The following is a 7,511-nucleotide window of genomic DNA, read 5'->3' on the forward strand; positions in this document are numbered from 1 at the left end:
CCTGGGCCATCCACATCATCCAGTTCATCCGCGAGGTTGCGCGTCACGGAGCGCGCGTCATCGTCAAACTCAACAGCGAGGTTTCGCGACAACCAACGCGTGCCCGCGCTGCGTCCCGCAGACGGCACTGCATCTTCCGGAGTCTCGGGTGTCACCACCGCTGGTGCAGGCGCCATCTCCTCCAGGAAATCGTCGTAGTCTTCATCCATCTCTTCGTCCTTGGTGTCGGATCCGGTCATCGAGTCGTCGAAGCTGACAGTTCACTCAGCGATCGGGTCGAGGTGTGGCGTGGTCAGAGCCGCAGTCGCCTCGTCGCCACGCGTTCCGCAAATCTTCATTAGGGTTGCTGGTACCGCTGAACGTGACACTTTCGCCATTTTCTTCTATAATCGTCTTTTTCTTCTTTTTCTTCTGCTCCGTGCTAAGTTCTTAGCACGTGAGGGTTCGGGCGCTAGTGTCGTGTAGGAACACGCGCGAATTCATATAAGGCACACTTTCCCCACCAACAACACCCACCAAGTCACCGAAGACTCAATGGGCTTGTTAGGGTTAGAACTTGAAGGACCAAGAACTTTCCCTTGCACCGGGTTGATGTTTCCCCTATGTACCGAGCTTCCGCTGGTCGACCGACGGAAGCCTCAGCGTCACGAGCCACGAGCAACGGCTAGCACGCTCTCACACACAAAATATACCTCGCAGGCCCTCAGAAGTAAGGGTCCCGGCCTTTTACGGCGTGATACAAGGGTGCCGGAGCTATACTCCGGCGGGAAGAAATAAATGGAGTGCGCTCTCGCTCCTCCACTACCTGGAGACGACTCGTCGCTACCAATACACCGGCCACTAACTCTTGGCCCTGCCAGGGATGAACACACGCTACACTAGTACATGTGCCCACCAACAGTCATAATCCTACCTACCAGGTGTACCTTGAGCTGCAGGTCGTTCACTGCAGGCACCGGTGTCGCCCTTGCGTGATTGGGAGGAAAAGTTGTTCTACTATTGTTGCCCGAAGGCTTATCTTGTCTTCTCTTAAGTTTCCTATCGATCAATACAAATATCAAGTATAAGCGCGTCCGTTTTGGACCGCCAGTTGTAACTCACGACTCTTCGGCGCTTTCTCTGTGATGTAGCGGTGTTACCGACGACTCAAACGACCGCTGAAACGCCACCGACGACTGGGGACAGGCGCCGGCGACTCATAAGTTCGGAACTTGCCAGTTGGTTCGCATCGCACTTAGCGAGCTGCAACCGCCCGCGCTTGACTTGGGACCGTCGACGCGTCGTCGGCACCGGCCTATTTAGGCCAACGAGCGACCGGGAAATCTTACCCAATGCCTGGCGATGAACCTCGACTTGCCATTTAGCATTGACGCCTCGAATCTTGTCTCGGCTTCATTTCTCGACACCACACTAGCGGTGACCGCAGTGCTCGCACTACTTCCGCTGCGCCAGCACGTACTGCTCCTCGTACGCCCTCACCATTTCCGGAACGTCCTCCAGCAAGACGTTCCGTGGCTCCCATGTATCTTGATGGGGAGGAAATCCTCTCCAACGAATACGAAAACGAGCCCCTTGAGGGTTCATTTTCGGGATATTATGGTCAACAATCCGCTCAACAATCCAGCGGGTTGAGCCGCGGGCGTCACGGATCGGCGGTGACGGGCGTTGGAACACACCCCGGGTATGATCAGCCCCGGGCTGATCAGTATGCGCCTCTTCACGACTGGGTGACCGCCGTGGAGCGTCTGCAGGGCGCTGGGTTCGCCGCCCTGAAGCAGGAGCTGGCGAACCAGAAGGCCCAAGTCGCGGCGATCTCGCAAACCGCCTCGAATATCCAGGTCGAGTTGAGGGCCCGGATGAAGGAGTTGCCCCAGCGCGTCCGCGTGCTGGAGGGGAGGCTGCCCATTGCCGAGTCCAAGGCTTCCGTTTCTGCCTCGGCTTCTGCCGAAGCTTCGGGTCAGCCGAGCTAGATGGCTCGTGCTGCAGGTATGGCTTCAGCCGTCCGACGTAAAAGGTCGGATGGAGGCGCATGCTAGACGGTATGTCTAGCGTGTATGCGTTGCCGTGCCGTGCCAACACAGTGAACGGCCCGATGAAGCGCGGAGCAAGCTTGCTTGCTCCGAAATCCGAAACTGCATGTCTAGGCAGGTTTTGTGTAGCTAACAAAGCCAATGAACTAACTTTGAATTCATTTGTGTTGCCTCTGCCCACATTGTCTGCGTTCAGCTTCTGTTGGTCAACAGAAGCTGCTATTGCGTCTTGGACAAACCGAATTACGGCTTGTCTTTTGGTGATGAAATTGATAGCATCCGAGCTGAATTCATTCAGCTCGTTCTCCGCTAGAGGCCCGGCCTCTGCGTGGTTCTTCGCGGTGTCTGCGCACTGCGCAGACCCGTGGTCTTTGTCCTTGTTGTTGGAGGAGCCTGAGCCCTGTGCAGACTCATGTGGTTTGTCCATTGTTGCAGCTGACACTGTGCAAGTGTCAGCGGTTTTCTGCGGCTGCTGTATTGCAGTCGTAGATCCTCCCCCACTTAAAGTGGGAGCCATCACTCAGAGTAAACTCGGTAGACGTGGGTGCCGCATGGCATTCACGTAGAACGGTGTATGCCCTGTTGAGGCATGTACTGAGTTATTGATGGCAAACTCTGCCATCGATAGGCACTCGCTCCAGTATTGGAACGAGTGAGCGTAGCTCTTCAGCATATCGACGAGCACGCGATTCACGCGCTCGGTTTGACCGTCCGTCTGCGGATGATCCGCAGTCGACATGGAAAGCTGGCTCCCAAGAAGTGTAAACACTTATTGCCACAGGTGCGCTGTGAAGCGCGGGTCTCTGTCCGACACGATGTCGGTCGGCATGCCATGGTGTTTGAACACCATGTCGACGAACAGACAGGCCGTCTAGGCTTTACGCGTTGGCATACCTCGCAAGCACGGATGTACTTGCGCACCCACTTATACTGGTGGTGCCAGTAGAAGTCGCGCGTGAGAAGGACGTATGTCTTCTCACGTCCGAGATGTCCCGCAGTCGGGGCATCACGGTATTCGTACATGATCCTGAGTCGCAGGTCATGGTCATTCGGCATGACAACGCGGTCCGCGTTGTCGTCGACTGCATTATAAAGAAGCAGTCCGTCGTGCACCCGATATCGCACGAAGGTGCTTGGGCAACTTCTGACGAGCCTTGTCAGAAGGTGCTGTGCCATAGGCCAGCAAGAGTTTCCCGTCCGCGTCGTACGCGTACACGGCCTTCACATCGTCCAACAGAGACGATGTGGGTTTGCTCGATCGCATGGCGTCAATGGTATTGACGTTAGCAGTTCCTGCGTAGTCCGGCCGACGTGATAACGCGTCGGCTACTACGTACAATCTTCCGGGTTTGTATTCGACCCGGAAGTTATACTCCGCAAAGAATGAGAGCCATCTCGCCATTCTTTGTGAAATGTGTGGTGACATCACTGCAGTGCGCAGTGATGCATGGTCGGTGTAGACCACAAATGGTCTACTCCCAAGCAAATACACTCGGAACTTTGCGAGTGCGTATTTCATGGCAAGGAGTTCCTTGTCCTGTACCGGATAGTTGCGCTCAGCTGGCTTCAGCTGACGCGATTGGTAGTAGACGACACGATCACGGCCTTCGTGATCGTGCTGCATCAACGCGCATCCGATTGCGAAATCGGGTGCGTCACATACGACGTGGAATGGACGATCTTGGTCCCCCACCGCCAAGATCGGTGCCTCAGTCAAGCCCCGCTTGACTGCATCGAATGCCTTTTGGCAATCGGGTGTCCAATTCCACACAGCTTCTTTCTTAAGAAGTTGTGATAGCGGGCGGATCTTGCCCGCATAATCCTCCACGTACTTGCACAAGTACGTGGCCAAGGAACTGCCTCAGTTCCTTGACACTTGAAGGCGTTGGCCATTCATTGATCACCCTGACCTTTTCCGGGTCAGGGCGAACACCATTCTTCCCTACGAGACACCCGAGGACGGGTATCTCGCTCGCCCCGAAGATACACTTCTTCAGGTTCGCGTAGAGCTTATGTTCTCGAATAAGCTCAAATAGCTTTCGGACATGCACCCTGTGCATCTCTACGTCAGTATTTCCGTCCACAGCCCGGCTGTGGATGCACACATCATCGAAGTAGCTCGGTGCGAAGTCGCGCACCGAGCGCAACAAGTGCGTCACGCACCTGTTGAAAGTCGCAGGGGCGTCCTTAAGCCCCTGCGGCATTACTAGCCATTCCCAGAGCATGCCGCTTGGCGTGCTCACTGCCGTGAGAGGGATATCGCTCTCACGCATTAGGATATGATAGAATCCGTCTCGCAAGTCGAGAGCACTGTAAACGGTGCTCCCGGCCATCGAATCGATAATAACATCTTTTCGCGGTATCGGCGTCTGCGCCGGTACCGTCGCATCGTTCAGCTTGTTATACGCATGAACGATGCGCCATCCGCCCTGTGGCTTTTTGACACAGATCGTCGGAGCGCTGTGCGGAGATTTTGATTCCCGCACTTGTCCTGCTTTGCGACGACTTTCAAAGAAGTCGTCGATCGCTTTCACTTGCTCTCGCGGCAGTGGCCACTGCCGCGTGACACAGTACTTCGTGCCCGGCACGAGATCAATCTCGTGCTGTATGCCCTTATCCTGCGGAAGCTCCGCAGGAATGTCTTCCGGGAGTACGTCTTTGTACTCCCTCAACAATTCGTAATAGGGACTCGACTTCAGTGAGTCCCAACCTTGTTCCTCGAAGCGCTCTCGCTTCGTCTTCGCACTGAGAGTGTCTTCACTCTCAGTGGTACTTCCCATGAAGAGCTGTCTCAGCTCTTCGCTCTCGCTCTCCGCTCTTTCGCTGTTCGAAAGAACGCAGACCTGCGCGATGCGTCCATCGTGCAAGTCGCGCGTGAAGCGCTTCCAGCTCATGGCTGGAAGCGAAGTCAACTCCGACGCCGTCGTCGGAGGATTAGCGAGTTTCATTTAACGACACTGGAATCCAGTATCGGTGCGCGTTAAGACGCTTAGCGTCTCGACGTCCGGCGTCACCGCCTCAGTCTGCCCAGCAGACTGTTCTTGTTGCGTCTCGGTCCCGGACCGAGACTTGCGCAGCGTTTTCCGCTTGCGCCGTCTTCTTGTTGTGCGGAGCCCGGCTCCGCACAGTTGTTCTTCTTGTCCAGGCCCGGCCGTGGACAGTCGTTCGCCGGCGGACCCTGTCCGCGGGCGCGCGGTATCAAGCCCGGCTTGACCGCATTTTCCTTCGTGCAGCCCGGCTGCACGGTAATGTGTCCCTTCGCCGGCAGACCCTGTCTGCGGGCGTGCGATATCAAGCCCGGCTTGATCGCATGGCGCTTCGTCGTGCAGCCCGGCTGCACGACAGCATGCAAATTGCGTCAGTGCGGTACGTTTGCAACCGTCCGCACTGTTTGCAGCGTCAACTCCCGGAGTTGACACGCCTTCGTCACCTCGACGCCATTCATTGGCGGAGCCCCTCATGACCGAGGGTGCGTCGGCTCCCGGAGCCGACGCGTCGTTGTCGACCTGACCTCTTCGGGTCAGGGACTGTCCCTTACACGCTTGAACGTGGGTGTTGGTTCCCGGAACCAGCACATCTTTTTCTTCCGACGTCGGCAGCATTGCCGACGTGGGTCTCACTTGTGCGCGCCCTCGCGCACCTCTTGGGCATTCCGGGACAGCGGCATTAAGCGCTGTCTCGACTGGTGAGCCGCGCGCACCTGTTGGTGCGTGCGCTGCGGTAACAGGGCCATCGCTCTCTGTTCCGCTGTCGCGGCCAAAGCGCACGAGCGTGCGCTTCTTCCAGTCTATCACCGGATCATGCCGTGCAAGCCACGGCATGCCCATTACTACGTCGAACTTATCGTCCAGGTCCAGGACGATAAAGTGTTCGACAAACACTCGTTGTTTGTACGAGAAGCGCACGTTCACGACGCGCTTCTCGGTTTTTACGATGGCACCTGTGGCCAGTCGTACCTCCTGAAGACTTCGAGGTGCATCTACCTCCTCGAAGTCAAGTCTCGACAGGCTTCGTAGTCGAACAAAGTTGTTCGACGCGCCTGAATCTACCAAAGCTCGAAGAGAGTCACTCGCTCTCTTCGAGTAAACCTTCAAGATGACTAGGTTTGGCCTGTCATCTTGTTTCTTGCAGTGAGAGCTGGTCTCACTGGGGGCTGCAGTCCTCAGTGTCGCGTTCCCGATGTCGGCACGCGTGACTGCATTACCAGTAGGGCGCCCCGCGCCTACTGGATGTTCGCGTTTTTTGTTTGTTCGCGGCGATGCCTAGCATCGCCACGACGGCCACCTCCAGGGGGCATGGGAGCTGTGCACTCCCGTGCAAAGTGACCGATCCTTCCGCAACGGAAGCATCGCACATTACTTCCGTGCTGCTGGTGACCAGCAGTTGTTGCGTTCGAGAGGTCCATTGGTTCTGGACCTCCCGTCCTCGCTACCGGGCGCGGTTGCGGCCTCGGTACGTTTACATGGAGTTTAGCCTGCCGCAGGCTAAACTCTTCTTGCATGGCAAGGGTGATTGCAGCTTCGAGAGTACTCGGGTACTCTCGGAAGAGATAGGTCTTCACAGGCCCATCTCTAAGCCCCTTCATGAACGTGACGACCTTAGTCGCCTCGTCAATTGGATTAGTCACGATATTTGAGACCAAGTATCGTGCGCGCTGCGCGTAAGCATGGACGTCATGCTTACCCTGCTGAAGGTCGAGGAACTCCGCCCTCGACCGGAATTCGTTTTGAGGGGGCTCAAACGCTTGTTTGAGCTCCTCTTTGAACACTTCGTACGTGCTGAAGCACGTAGGATCGGAGAGTCGGCGTCCATACGCCCAACTCCTTGCGCGTCCGCCAAGGCAGGACATGGCGAACGCGACCTTCGACAGCGGGTCGACGATGCGTCGAGCCGCTATGGCTGTGTCGAGTTCGACAAGCCATCGGAGGAGAGGCTCGCCCTCTCTTCCCACGTAATTGTTTACGCTCAACTTTAATGGTTGAGCACGCGGTGTCGTCCCTGACGACGCCGTCACTAAGGAAGCAGCATCACGCTGCTCCTTCATGATGAAGCCCAGAGCAACACCATGTTGCTCCGTCGGCGATAGCGTACGCAGCATTGTAGCTATCGCCGCTTCTCCAATGACTGTTGACAGTCGTTGGAGGGCCTCCCACTCTGGGTCAGACAGGTGGGGGCAGTCAGCGCGTGCAACATGCGTTGCAGGCGTGTTGGAGCTCTCCATGGGCACCTCCGTGCTCATGTGGTTCTCGGCTCCGCGTTCGTACGCCGCGTACGAACGTCAAGCAGTCGGTCGTTGGACGGACTACAAAGTGCTACCAGGCGTAGTGGGTCTAAATTGACTCACTACTTTAGCTTACACGTCGCGCTACGTGTATGAGAAAGCGTAAGTACTTAGTAATTACTTAAGTTAATTATATTTGAATACACAAATAAAGTTAAGTAAGAAAAGGATTCCAAGTAGCTAGTTTAAGGTAAAATGAG

This window comes from Phytophthora cinnamomi (genome assembly GCF_018691715.1).
Source record: "Phytophthora cinnamomi strain GKB4 chromosome Unknown Contig61, whole genome shotgun sequence".
In the NCBI taxonomy this organism is placed as follows: Eukaryota; Oomycota; class Peronosporomycetes; order Peronosporales; family Peronosporaceae; genus Phytophthora; species Phytophthora cinnamomi.